At 43.6% G+C, this 13,350-nt stretch overlaps 2 long non-coding RNA genes across 2 annotated transcripts in view; one reads left to right on the plus strand and one right to left on the minus strand.

The window, feature by feature from the left end:
* Positions 1-983, minus strand: part of LOC144930373 (uncharacterized) — a 127,047-nt gene extending 126,064 nt beyond the window's left edge. Inside the window, exon 1 of the long non-coding RNA XR_013635501.1 lies at positions 718-983. This is a non-coding gene — a long non-coding RNA (uncharacterized LOC144930373). The remainder of the gene's footprint in view (positions 1-717) is intronic.
* Positions 984-10,233: 9,250 nt separating this feature from the next.
* Positions 10,234-11,670, plus strand: LOC140908126 (uncharacterized). The gene is made up of 3 exons (XR_012157771.1): positions 10,234-10,287; positions 10,922-11,125; positions 11,440-11,670. It is a non-coding gene; the product is annotated as an uncharacterized LOC140908126 (long non-coding RNA).
* Positions 11,671-13,350: the final 1,680 nt, after the last annotated feature.

Raw genomic sequence — 13,350 nt, forward strand, 5'->3', positions numbered from 1 at the left:
TCCTCACTTATCTCAGGGCTTTGGTCTCCTTTCCCCGGTGAACCTAGTTTAAAGCCCTCCTCACTAGGTTAGCCAGCCTGCTTGTGAAGATGTTCTTTCCTCTCTTCGTTAGGTGGAGTCCGTCTCTGCCTAGCACTCCTCCTTCTTGGAACACCATCCCAATGTCAAAGAATCCAAAGCCTTCTATCCGACAGCATCTGCGTAGCCATTCGTTGACTTCCATGATTCGACGGTCTCTACCCAGGCCTTTTCCTTCCACAGGGAGGATGGATGAGAACAGCACTTGTGCCTCAAACTCCTTTATCCTTCTTCCCAGAGCCACGTAGTCTGCCATGATTTGCTCAAGGTCAATCTTGGCAGAATCATTGGTGCCCACGTGGAGAAGTAGGAAGGGGTAGCGATCCGAGGGCTTGATGAGTCTCGGCAGTCTCTCCATCACATTGTGACTCCTAGTTCCTGGCAAGCAGCAGACTTCTCAATTTTCCCAGTCTGGGTGGCAGATAGATGACTCAGTCCCCCTCCTGAGGAGGGAGTCCCCTACCACCACCACCTGCCTCCTTCTCTGGGAGTGGTGGTCGCGGAACTCCCTTCCATAAGAAAGTGCATCTCATGCCTTCCAATCAGCGGAGTCTCCTTCTGTTCCCTTCCCTCAGATGTATCATCTAGTCCACTCTCTGCATTAGTACCTGTGGAGAGAACATGAAAACGGTTGCTTACCTGTATCTGCATTGCTGGTACATGAACGCTCCCCTTTCTTCTTCTGGAGGTCACATGCTGCCAAATTTCTTCACTGTCCTTCTGTCCGCGCTGTGCAGCCTGCTCTGAATCTTCAGAATGTTGTGCCCATAGAAGCATATCCTGACATCTGTCTAGGAAATCTTCAGTTTCTCTTATGTAATGCAGGGTTGATACTTTTTTCTCCAGACCTTGAACCTTCTCTTCCAATATGGAGACCAGCTTGCACTTTGTACAGACAAAGTAGCTTCCGTTCTGTGGAAGAAAGACAAACATGGCACATCCTGTGCAGGTAACAACAGCTGAACACTCCACCCATATTTACCTTCCTTCTCCAAGCTTCCTCAGGTGTTGTAGTAACTACTCAGAGAAGCCTACAAGATGAAAGCCTCAGTGGGTTCTTCCCAGGCGAACTCTCTCTGTTAGCCTCTCCGCTATCTGCCGTTCAGCTGGTTCGCAGCTGACTGGCTTTTTATAACAGTAAGGCCCACTCAAGGCTCACCTGGAACAAAGCACTCCCAATTCACACTTTTCAAACAATCAAGCACACGGTCAAACTGACAAACTGTCCCCGCAACAGACACTCAGATACTCACCAACACAGCCCCCTAATGCAGCACTTAGCTTACCTCCTCTCGGACAGATTGATGTAGCTTAAAATTCCATCTTTTCAACAGGAAGAGAGTGTCATATTTGATATGAACTCACTGCTATTCAATGGAATTCACCCCTGCAGGGGAGGAAATTTACTCCAGGATAGGTGGGATTTTAAGGCTCATGTCTGAGCCATGTGGGCTTCCCTCTGTGGTAGTAAGTTAGGTAGTTCCAACACTTTCCTTGGGAAAGAGACCCTTCCTGCAGCCTTTGGGAAGGCAGGAATTCACTCAGAAATCACACCAACACCTGTATCAGAAATAGTCACCTTGATGAGCAAACACACAGTCCCTGTGCTCCCCAGCATCAGCCTCTCCATGAACAATCAGGGGCTCCTTCCCTTTGGGCTCTGGCTGATCCTCATGTCCATTGCATGCTTCAAGGTGCCACACCCTCAGACTGCTCCCTAGGCCTGTTCGGTAGTGTGAAGTTCAGTCTCAGCCTGCTATATCCCAGCAACACAAGTGCATTCTCAGCAGCCCTCTTGGCTCCTTCCTCAGTCACAGGATAGCTTGCAGCAGGAAGCCAGGGTGGGATTTCCTGCCAGCTCACTAGCCAGCCAGCGCTCTGTGAAGGTGGAAAGACCAGTTTCACCTGTTTGCTCATCCCCCTGACAGTCAGAGCAGGGCCAGTTTTACTAACACTGTTGCTGATCTGTGTCATGGGGCTCCATACCTGTGTGTTGCTACTCCCAGAACGGTGTCTGGAAAGGAAGCTTCTCTTAGTTCATGCCTCCCTGATAGTAAGGAGTGATGTGAGATTGAACTGGAGTGAATAATGCAGATGCTCCAGACCAATGCCTCCCTCTGCCTGGGAATCTGCAAAGCCCTTCTGTAACAGTGTTGGTCCTCTACGGACCAGGCTGGGATATTTCAGGAACAAGACACGGCACAGTTAGGGCCATTCTCCCAAGAATGCATATTGCTGGCCAGGAAACTTTCTTTTCTTATGGATCTCCTAAGATTCACAGAGGCCCTGTGTCTTCACACTGGCTTATTCCCCCCACACCTTACCCCTTCTTCCATGGCTGCACAGATCTATAGCTAACATAAGAACTAACCTCTTTACTGGCTCCCATCCCTTGTAATGTGCAAAGATGCACCATGCAAGGGGAATATAACAGAAGATGATGTTGGCTGGGTCAGCAATATGTAGCTTACGGATGATGTTGTGAACAGCCATGCTACAGCATGCCTTTTACCCTCCTACCTGACTTGCCCCCTGTGTTGCTGTGGAGCTTCAGTTCCTGTGGCGGGGCTTCTGAGGAGCTGGAAGACAGTGCAGCTGATTAGCATTTCACCCTTTCCCTGTATTTTGGCTCAGATGCTGTGGAGCTGGGATTTCTGTGGTCCCAGAGTGGGTGGTGAAGATGCTAAAAATAGTGAATTATTTGTCCAGTGGGAAAGAAAATCAGTTTACAAGCATAACAATTAATTATACATTATTATCTAGGATTATGTACTGCTAGGAATGACAAGTTAAGGGTTTTTCAGGATATGCTGGACTTAAAATCAATAAAATAATTACTTGATTCAGAATTATGTACCAGGCTAATTAATTATCTTCAATATATTTTATCCATATTGCATAATAAGCTAATGATATAATTAGGAATAAATTAATCACTCCTGCTTTTTTTTCTCTTTTATATAGAACAAAAATATCTTTTGTAGAATGTTTATTTTAATGCCAGTCACAACCCTGATTGAAAGAATTAGTTAAACAAACCTTTGTAAACATAGCTAAACTAACTAAGAACAATAATCATTATGCCCTGAGCATCATACCTGCTATCTTTTGAGGTCCAAAATTCCAGTGCAAAGTCACCCATCTCATCCACTAGGCAAAGCAAGACCTGGTACAGGTACCCGGGCAGCTTTTGGAGATTAGAATAGAGGGCTTGATCCTTTACCATTAATGTCAATGCAAGTTTTTGTACTGACTTGAATGGAAGCAGGGTCGCAACCAGAATGCTTTATATTGCTAGCCATTTTCAGTCACATTTGAGCAGATAGGCATGTATAAAGAGGATTATGATGGTGTGATAAATTGGCAAAGGTAGCTTCAAAATGCTGATCCTTAATTCTGAATGTGACAAATTGTAAAAATTCAAGTTACTAGTCATTCTTTTTTTTTTTAGTTGTAACAATTTTTTCCAGCAAACAAAAGTGGCTTTTTGACCGAAATGAAAATATTTGAGCAATATTTTCAATTTGGTCTGAATTTTGGACCAAAAATAAATAAATTGAGAATTGAAAAGTATGAAGGGTCATTTTTCTAATCCCTTGTTCACTGAGAAGGACTTCAGTGTTCCAGCCTCTAACATTAAGAAACATATTTGTCATTTTAATATCACATGCTTTTGGTTAGTATTACAATTAATGAAACTATTATCCTTTACATCTAGAGAGATGCCCTAGTACACCTCTCATCCATCCCTGTCTTATCCTCCTTGGTGCCTGGTAGGAATCATCTCATGTCCAACTTACTAGTTGGTGCACTGAACAGATGGTTGGTCACTGTGATATCACTGGAGAAGGTAGTAGCTTCCACCCACACAGCACCAGCCATGCAGCTCTGTTGGGCACTCTCTGAAAGTCAGTGTATTCTTTGTGAAATTCTTAGCAGTAAGGCAATGGGAAAGAAACAGTAAAGTCTCAAAGTTGAAGATAGAGGTGAAGGGTGTATCATAATACTTAGCAAATACTCCTGCAAAGGACAGACAAATATATACAGTAATGGGGCAGATGGAAATACATTTAGTCAGGGTTGGATTTAGGGGCAGGAGACCCATGCGACTACCTGGGATGCTGGGCTTGTGAGGGCGCCGGGCTTGGGGTGCTGTTTTTGTTTTTAGAAACAAAAAGGAAAATAGAATGTTTGAAATAACATGTTTCAAGTATTCCGTATGTGGATTCATGTTTCACTAACCTCCTGGAATGTTCTGGACAACTCTACTGGAAAAGGCCAAACAGAACGGTTTATGAATGTTTTGAATGAGAATAAAATAAAGCTTCAGGCGGGTCACCGCCAAGGCTATGACAAGGGTATGAACATGAAGATGCCATCACTGCTGTCAAAGAAATGGTGGAATGATTTAATTGGGGATGGGTCCTTTTTTGAGCAGGGGGTTGGACTAGATGACCTCCTGAGGTCCCTTCCAACCCTGATATTCTATGATTCTATGATTCTATGAAAAGTTAGGAGTTGAGCCTGTCATCAAGGAAGCTCATATTCACTGGAAGAAGAGACAGTTTGGTTACGAGGGCAGAGATGAGGTGATGGGAAGCTCAGGAGAAAAATCCAAGATGGAGCTTTTTTGCTCACTCATTGACACTGCTCGAGTATCCACAAAAGGTTTGGATAAATGAAGCACCACAAAATGACCTGTTTTTTTTTGGTATAACCTTAGTAAGCTGCCAGCGGACAGGAAAACACTCTTGAACAAGTGCATGGACCTTCACCAGATGCTGACACATGTCAAGGGGAATGTTCGGATGGCAATGAAAAGACCTCTATGTCGAACTGGACAACATCCATCACATTTTGCCACATGGGCAGCACTCTCCACTCCAAATTCTCCAATTCATTGATGATGCAGAACTGAAGGACGCTTTTCCTAATGTATGGATAGCTTTAAGGATTCTGCTCACTGTGCCAGTCACAGTCACAAGCCCCCCCCCCCCCCCCCCCGCTCCAGATTTGAAAGTATCTTTTCTCCTCATTGGTCATTTTGGTCAGGTGCCAGTGAAGTTATCTTAGCTTCTTAACCCTTTACAGGTGAAAGGGTTTTGCCTCTGGCCAGGAGGGATTTTATAGCACTGTATACAGACAGGTGGTTACTCTTCCCTTTATTTTTATGACATGCACCCAAATCACAGATAGGGTGAAAACACTGGCTGTGATTTCTTCCTGGAGCTCTAGGAGAAAACAGAGTTAATAAGACACGTGCGCCCCTAAATATACTACCAACTGTATAAAGACTAACAATATTTTCCACATCTCAAGGATGATTTTAACCAGTTGATTCTGGGAAACTTTCATGGGAGAGTGCATCAACCGCTTTGTTAGAAGCTCCTGAGATATGTTGGATGTCGAAATCAAAATCTTGGAGAGCTAAACTCCACCAAATAAGTTTTTTTGTTATTTCCCGTGGTGGTATGAAGCCACTGTAGTGCAGCATAGTCGGTTTGCAGGTGGAAACGCTGTCCCCAAACGTATGGGCGTAGCTTTTCCAGAGCGTAGACAATGGCGTAACATTCCTTTTCACTGATTGACCAGTGGCTTTCCCTCTCAGACAGCTTCTTGCTGAGAAACACGACAGGATGGAACTCTTGATTCTGTCCTTCCTGCATTAAGACTGCTCCCACACCATGCTCGGACGCATCTGTGGTTACTAGGAACGGTTTGTCAAAGTCTGGGGCCCTTAGCACAGGGTCAGACATGAGCGTCACTTTAAGCTGGTTAAAGGCCTTCTGACACTCTTCAGTCCACTGAACTGCATTTGGCTGTTCCTTTTTGGTTAGGTCTGACAGTGGGGCAGCAATTTGGCTGTATTGCGGTACAAATCGCCTGTAATATCTGGCCAAACCTAAGAAGGATTGGACCTGTTTCTTTGACTTTGGGACAGGCCACTTTTGGATAGTATCCACTTTGGCCTGTAGGGTGTTGATAGTTCCTTGACCCACCTGGTGTCCAAGGTAAGTCACTCTGTTAAGGCCTATTTGACACTTCTTAGCCTTAACAGTTAGTCCTGCCTCCCTTAGGCACTCGAAGAGTTTTTGTAGATGTTCCAGGTGTTCTGCCCAGGAATCCGAAAATATGGCCACATCATAAAGGTAGGCGACTGCATATTCTCCTAATCCCACTAGGAGACCATCTACAAGTCTTTGGAAGCTGACGGGTGCATTCCCCTGCCTGAAAGGGAGCACATTAAATTCATACAGCCCGACGTGTGGTGAAGGCTGACCTTTCCTTGGTGGATTCATCTAGCGGTACCTGCCAGTACCCCTTGGTTAATTCCAAGGTAGAGATGAACTGGGCCCGTCCCAGTTTCTCCAATCGTTCATCTGTGCATGCCATTGGATAGTTGTCTGGGCGAGTTACAGCATTTAGCTTACGGTAGTCCACGCTAAAACATATCTCCCCATCTGGTTTGGGAACTAGAACCACTGGAGATGCCCATGCATTGCCAGAGGGGCGGATTACACCCATCTGTAGCATATCCTGGATCTCCAGGTCTATAGCAGTTTTAGCTAGAGGAGACACCCGGTAAGGTTGGGCTCTAATTGGGTGAGCATTACCTGTGTCAATGGAGTGGTATGCCTGTTCAGTCAGTCCTGGGGTGGCTGAGAACATTGGCGTGTAGCTAGTGCACAGCTCCTTGATCTGCTGTTGATGCATATGCCCAAGGGTCATGGAGAGGTTCACCTCTTCCACGCCACCATCACTTTTCCCTTCACCGTAGACACCTTCAGGCCACTCAGCATCATCTCTTCCCCGGGCTGTAAACTGACAAACTTTTAATTCTCTGGAATAAAAGGACTTTAGATAATTAATACGGTACATCTTAGGCTTTCGGTTGGAGGTGGGGAATGCTATGAGATAATTAACAGCTCCCAGGTGGTCTTGGACAGTGAATGGCCCTTCCCACGATGCTTCCATTTTATGGGCCTGGAGCGCCTTTAAGACCATGACCTGGTCCCCTACTTTGAAGGAACGCTCTCTGGCATGTTTATCATATCAGGCTTTTTGCTCTTTTTGAGCATCCTTTAGGTTTTCTTTAGGAAGGGCTAAAGAGGTTCGGAGGGTGTTTTCTAGGTTGGTTACAAAGTCCAGAATGTTAGTTCCTGAAGAAGGTGTAAACCCCTCCCATTGCTGCTTCACCAACTGTAATGGCCTCTTAACCTTGTGGCCACATACAAGTTCAAATGATGAAAACCCTAAACTGGGATCTGGTACAACTCTGTAGGCAAAGAGCAACTGCTGCAACACTAGGTCCCAATCATTGGAGTGCTCATTTTCAAATTTACGTGTCATGGCCCCCAAAGTTCCATTAAACTTCTCCACCAGGCCATTTGTTTGATGATGGTAAGGGGTGGCAACCAAGTGATTCACCCCTTGAGCTTCCCAAAGGCTTTCCATAGTTTCTGCCAGGAAATTAGTTCCTGCATCTGTGAGGATGTCGGAGGGCCAACCTACCCTGGCAAAATTGTCTGTTAGTGCCTGACACACACTTTTAGCCTTGGTGTTGCTTAGAGCTACTGCTTCCGGCCATCGGGTGGCAAAATCCATGAAAGTCAGTATGTACTGCTTTCCTCTGGGTGTCTTTTTTGGAAAAGGAACCAAAATATCCACAGCTACTCACTGAAATGAAACCTCAATGATGGGGAGTGACTGTAGAGGGGCTTTGAACCTGGTCTTGGGGTTTTCCCACTCTTTGGCATACCTCACAAGACCAGACATAGGTAGAAACGTCCTTGCCCATTCCTTCCCAGTGGAATGACTTTCCCAAATGGTCTTTGGTTCTGTTCACCCCAGCATGGCCACTAGGATGATCATGGGCTAAGCTCAAGAGCTTTACCCGGTACTTAGTTGGAACTATCAACTGTCTCTGAGGATGCCAGTCTTCCTGGTGTCCACCAGAAAGAGTTTCCCTGAATAGAAGTCCTTTTTCTACAACAAACCTGGATCAATTAGAAGAGCTGAGAGGCAGTGTATTGCTCCATGCCACCGTTTCATCTGGCTTTCATCTGCTCCCTGTTTGGTCTGGAACTGTTCCCTTGGTGCTGGAGACATCAGTTCCTCATTGGACTGTGGACCTAGGCTTGGTCCCTCTTGAAGCAATGCAGGTTATGGGGCTGTTTCCGTTGACTGTGAACTGCTCTCTGATGGTGCACTATGTTGGGGTTCAGGCTCTGGCTGAGCCTCTTGTGTAGGGTTATCTGCTGCTGCCAGTGCAGGTTCAGTGGGGCCCTCTGGTGTTGGGTTTGCAAGCACTGGATTCAGTGCTGGCACTGGTTCTGGTGCTGCTTGTTCCACCAGTTCCGGTTCTTGGACTGGCTCTGTCTGGGTCTCTGTGACTGGATCCACTACTGCTATTGCTGACGTTGGCATGGGGGCCGGTTCCATCACCTCTGACCTGGTAGAAGTTTCCGGAATAGAGCTAGGTGTGACAGCTTGCTTAGCCTGGCTGCGGGTGACCATTCCCACCCTCTTGGCCTGCTTCACATGATTGGCCAAGTCTTCCCCTAACAGTATGGGGATGGGATAATCATCATAGACTGCAAAAGTCCACATTCCTGACCAGCCCTTGTACTGGACAGGCAACTTGGCTGTAGGCAAGTCAAAAGAGTTTGACTTGAAGGGTTGAATCATCATTTGGGCCTCTGGGTTGATTAAGCTGGGGTCCACTAAGGATTGATGGATAGCCGACACTTGTGCTCCGGTGTCCCTCCACACAGTGACCTTCTTTCTTCCCACACTCACAGTTTCCCTCTGCTCTGAGGTTTATCTGGGAGGCATCTGGGCCTGAGGACCTCTGGTGTGATTCCGGTGCAATGAACTGTAATCTGTTGGAGTTCTTGGGGCAGTTGGCCTTTACATGCTCTGGCTCGTTACATTTAAAACATCCTCCAGCTGACGTGTCACTGGGGCGAGGTGGGTTGCTGGAGAACGGTGTGGTGGGATGATAAGGTGTCTGGAGTGTTCCTTGAGGTGTCGTTGGGGCCTTGGGCTGCCCCCAGTAGTAGGGTGTGGTCTGAGGTTGTTCCTTCTGGTATCCGCTCCTACTGCGACCAGGGTTGTTCCTCTCTCCTCCCTCCACCCATTTTATTCCAGTTTGCCCCACCTCTCTGGCGGTCTGGATCTGCTCATATTGATCAGCATAAGAAGCAAGACTTCCTGCTGAGTCCATTTTCTTATCCCATAAACACTGTTTTATATCATCCTTGGACATATTTAGGAATTGCTCCTGTATCATCAAATCCCGCATTCCTCCAAAACTAGACTGTGGTCTCTTTCCCTGTTCTTTGTTTAACACACTTGGTGGTGGCAACATATGGTTCAATGACAAGGCAAAGTTTGTACCTTGGGGAAGTTTTTAACCTAAGCTGGTAAGAATAAGCTTCGGGGTCTTTCATGCAGGTCCCCACATCTGTTCCCTAGAGTTCAGGGTGGGGAAGGAAACTTGACACCTACTGTAACACTATTTAATACTGGTCCACCCTGTGTTGGATCACAGTTCAATATCTTGATCTTACAACATTTAATTTATTCTTAAATTTGAAAAGTTTTTATAAGCTTAGAGGAAACAGTTATTTTATTTGTGTATATATGGCATGACTAAATACAGATTTACAGATCCTAGTGCGTAAATCATGTATCAAAGTCATGAAATGGGCTACAAATGCAATAAAAAATAAGGTTTAAAAGTTGAACAAATGGAGATGTAGGGGCATTGAAGACGCTCCTCACCCGGAGTGCCATTTGGCTGGCCCTGCATTCACTGATTAGGGTGTTAGTGCACATTTAAGGCCAAGGAACAGATTTTTTCAGAGAGGTGAATTTCCATGGCTAGGCAAATACATTATTTCTGGAAGACTAGCTTGGGAGTCAGGTAAACAATGCTTTCTACTTCATATATACATATATAGGGCTTTTTGCCAATGGCTCTCAAAGTAGTTTGCAAAAGTAATTGATTGAGCACCATAACCCTCTGTGAGATAGGCAATTATAACACTCATTTACAGCATAAACAAGAATTCAGCTTAACTGAATATCCCAAGGTTAATCAATATCAGAAACACAACTCAAGACTCTTGACTCTCAGTTCACGTCTGTATCCTCCAAACTACACTCTCTTCCACACTCATTTAAACTGGGCAGACCACAAATATGGTAAGTAGATTTATACCTGACTTACCCACTAACCACTCTCGTCATCTACTAGCTAGAATTATCTGCTCCAAATGAATTCTCAGCTGAAACCATTTACCCATGACAGCATAAATGTTCAACAGAGGCCTCTGCCAAGTCCAAAGGGAGCTCCCTGCTGACTATAAATCAACAGGGCATACAGAGAAATAAAAAAATATTTTAATGATGATTCCTTTCGAAACAACCATTCAAGTTGCATGAGAACTCGTGGCTCAAATAGTGTTGCATGGTCTTATGAATAATAATGAAATAAAATCCTAAGTAGAGGTATTCGATTTTAATTGAGCTATCCTTTAAAGAACTTTTTTACACCGTGTCAAGGTCATTCTCACAGATGAGACGTTTATTATACAAGAGGAGCAGTGATAAGAGGCACTGGAGACATATTGAGGACAAGTGGCATGCTACATGAAAGAAGAGAGAAAATATACTAAAAGCAATTCTTGAAGTATACACAGAAGACATTCTCATTGATAATTAGTTTAAATTATTAAAGCACATAAGAGGTTATTAACTAGAGGGTGCATGAATTACTTCTTTTTGCTGAATATGACTTTTCAAACTCTCCAAACCTTACTCTTTTTTTTTAAAACAGGGTTTAAATATAACTCAATTAAAAATGTCTTTGAAAATTACCCACAAGATGGATGAATGAATAGTTAACTGATGCCGGATGAATTTGTAATCAGATTACCTGCCCAAAGTATCTTAAGACCTGTAACAGTGAGCGTTAACAATGCCAAGTACCCCGCCTGTGCTGACCCGGGAATATTGGGGGAAGAATCCATGGAGAAAAAAGGTAACCTTATGGAACAAGTGCTCAGAGAACTCTTTGACCTTCATTCAGTGAAGCATTTAAGCATGAGCTTAACTTTAAGTAGGCGAGTAATACCCTGTTTATTTAGCAGGGCACTTAAACAACTGAAAATTATTGAAGTCAATGAGCATGTGCTTAAGTATTTGTTGAATCAGGCTGCCCTTGATTTTGTTACACATATTAATGGTATGTATGTGTGTGTGTAAAACCTATATGCACTGGCTAACGTTAATATGTTGTTGGGATACACTCTTTCCCAAATAACATACCCTTTAGTGTGTTTATTTTTGTTTCAGATAATTCAAAATCCAGATTTGTTCCCATGACTTGTAATTTTCCTGAATGTGATTCAAGACACTTGGAGAGGGCTGGCGGGCAGGAATAGCTGAACACTTATACTCTGATCAAGGTAGCTGGCAGATCCGATAATACTACAAGCATCTTACCTACCACTTTACTTCGGTCTGTTGCTTTCACTATAGGTCACATATGTATGTTGTGAATAAACAGAAGAGAATTGATTAAATAAGTCCCTTAAATAAAAACACTGGAATAACCTTAATATCATGTTCTTTGCGCGATATAAGAACTAATTATTATTATCATTGGATGACATAATTTCAATTTATTGCAGTAATGTGTCTCATTAGCTACCTAAGCTAGTCCAATGAGTCCAGTTTGGCCAAGTTAGCTTGTAACTACAGATTTGGATTTGATTTTTCCATTTGCTCTGGATAAACTGGATACAAAGACCTTTCCTTTCTAACATATTCTATAACAAATTCAATTTCTAGTGCTGTGTGGCAGAGCACCAAACATGCATAGCATACATTTGGCAATCCTTTTCCTTTGGGTGAACTGGAAATAAATACAATAGTATTATTTTGGGGAGAAAGAAGCTACAGTTTTTTCCAACTATAGAGAAGCCCATTGTGACTGTTAAAATTCTTTTGGAAAAGCAGCTAAAATGGAGGGGAATACTTCACTGTACTCTAATGCACTGTTCACTGAGAACAGGTGACTTGTACTTGATCACTGGCTTAGATTGCTATTCCCAGTATGGTTATGAAATGAAAAGCACTGGAAAGCTGTAGATAATTTTGGTTCAATTATATAGCAGAAATTTTAATTTCTGAAGCTAAATTGAAAATAAAAGCTAAAGGTAGAGTTGGCTTTATTTCTTCTATTGAAAAATTGTACCCAAAAAAATCAATCTGTCCAAAATGCTGGAAAAGAAATTAGACCTTTTAACTATTAGAATTGAATGTGTCAAAGTACATGAGAATGTGAATACGCATTGGGTAATGCTAACAGCAGTCATATATAGTTTGTTAAATGGAGTGATGGTTCCACTTATTAGCAATGTAAGATAGTGACTGGTTCTGAAGAACTTGGCAAAGCCACTAGCATTTAGTTTTTAAACAGTGAAGAGCCTCCCCCAATGAATGGTATTTTATTTTATATTGGAGTGGACCTAGAGACCTCAATCTGGGATTGGGGCCCTATTGTGTTAGATTAGGGGTGCCCAACCTATGGCCTGCAGGGTGTACATGGCCCTCCAGAGTATTCATAAGGCCCGTGGCCTGTTTCAACACAATATATTAACAGCCTAGTCATCATGTTTATATCATTTAGTTTAGCTATGTGTTCTTTACTGTGTTGTCTATAATTCGGATACACGTTTTATGCACTGATTTCTTTATTTGTTTTTAAATAGACAATACTGTATACAGAAACAATCTATCTAAATACCATACAAAACAGAATCTGTTTGGTCCTCAGAAGGTTGTGCTTAGATTTATGTGCCTTTTCTGTGTAATGAGGTTGGGCACCACTGGGCTAGATGAGATAAGCGTATATTGATGAGACAGTCCCTACCCTGCAGAGTTACATCTAAGGTACCTCTCCTGCATTGCCATCTGTGTAGCCAGACTGCTGCACCAGTGTGTCAAAAGGCAGCATTAGTATCAGTTAAAAGACAACAGATATAAAAAACAGATCGGAGGAGCATGAACGTTTACGTGGTGCAAATTAGCCTTAGTGGATCAGAGAATCTGGCTTCCCTGGATTTGGTTTCTCAAAACCAAAACTTCACTTGAAAGCTTTTGCAAAACTTGATACACAAGTGACCTCAATTTTACCCATCCCATATAAGGGGAAATTCTGACTCCAATCCCTACAGCTGCACTAAATTGTGATGCTTTAAA

The sequence above is a fragment of the Lepidochelys kempii genome, chromosome 3, assembly GCF_965140285.1.
Source record: "Lepidochelys kempii isolate rLepKem1 chromosome 3, rLepKem1.hap1, whole genome shotgun sequence".
In the NCBI taxonomy this organism is placed as follows: domain Eukaryota; kingdom Metazoa; phylum Chordata; order Testudines; family Cheloniidae; genus Lepidochelys; species Lepidochelys kempii.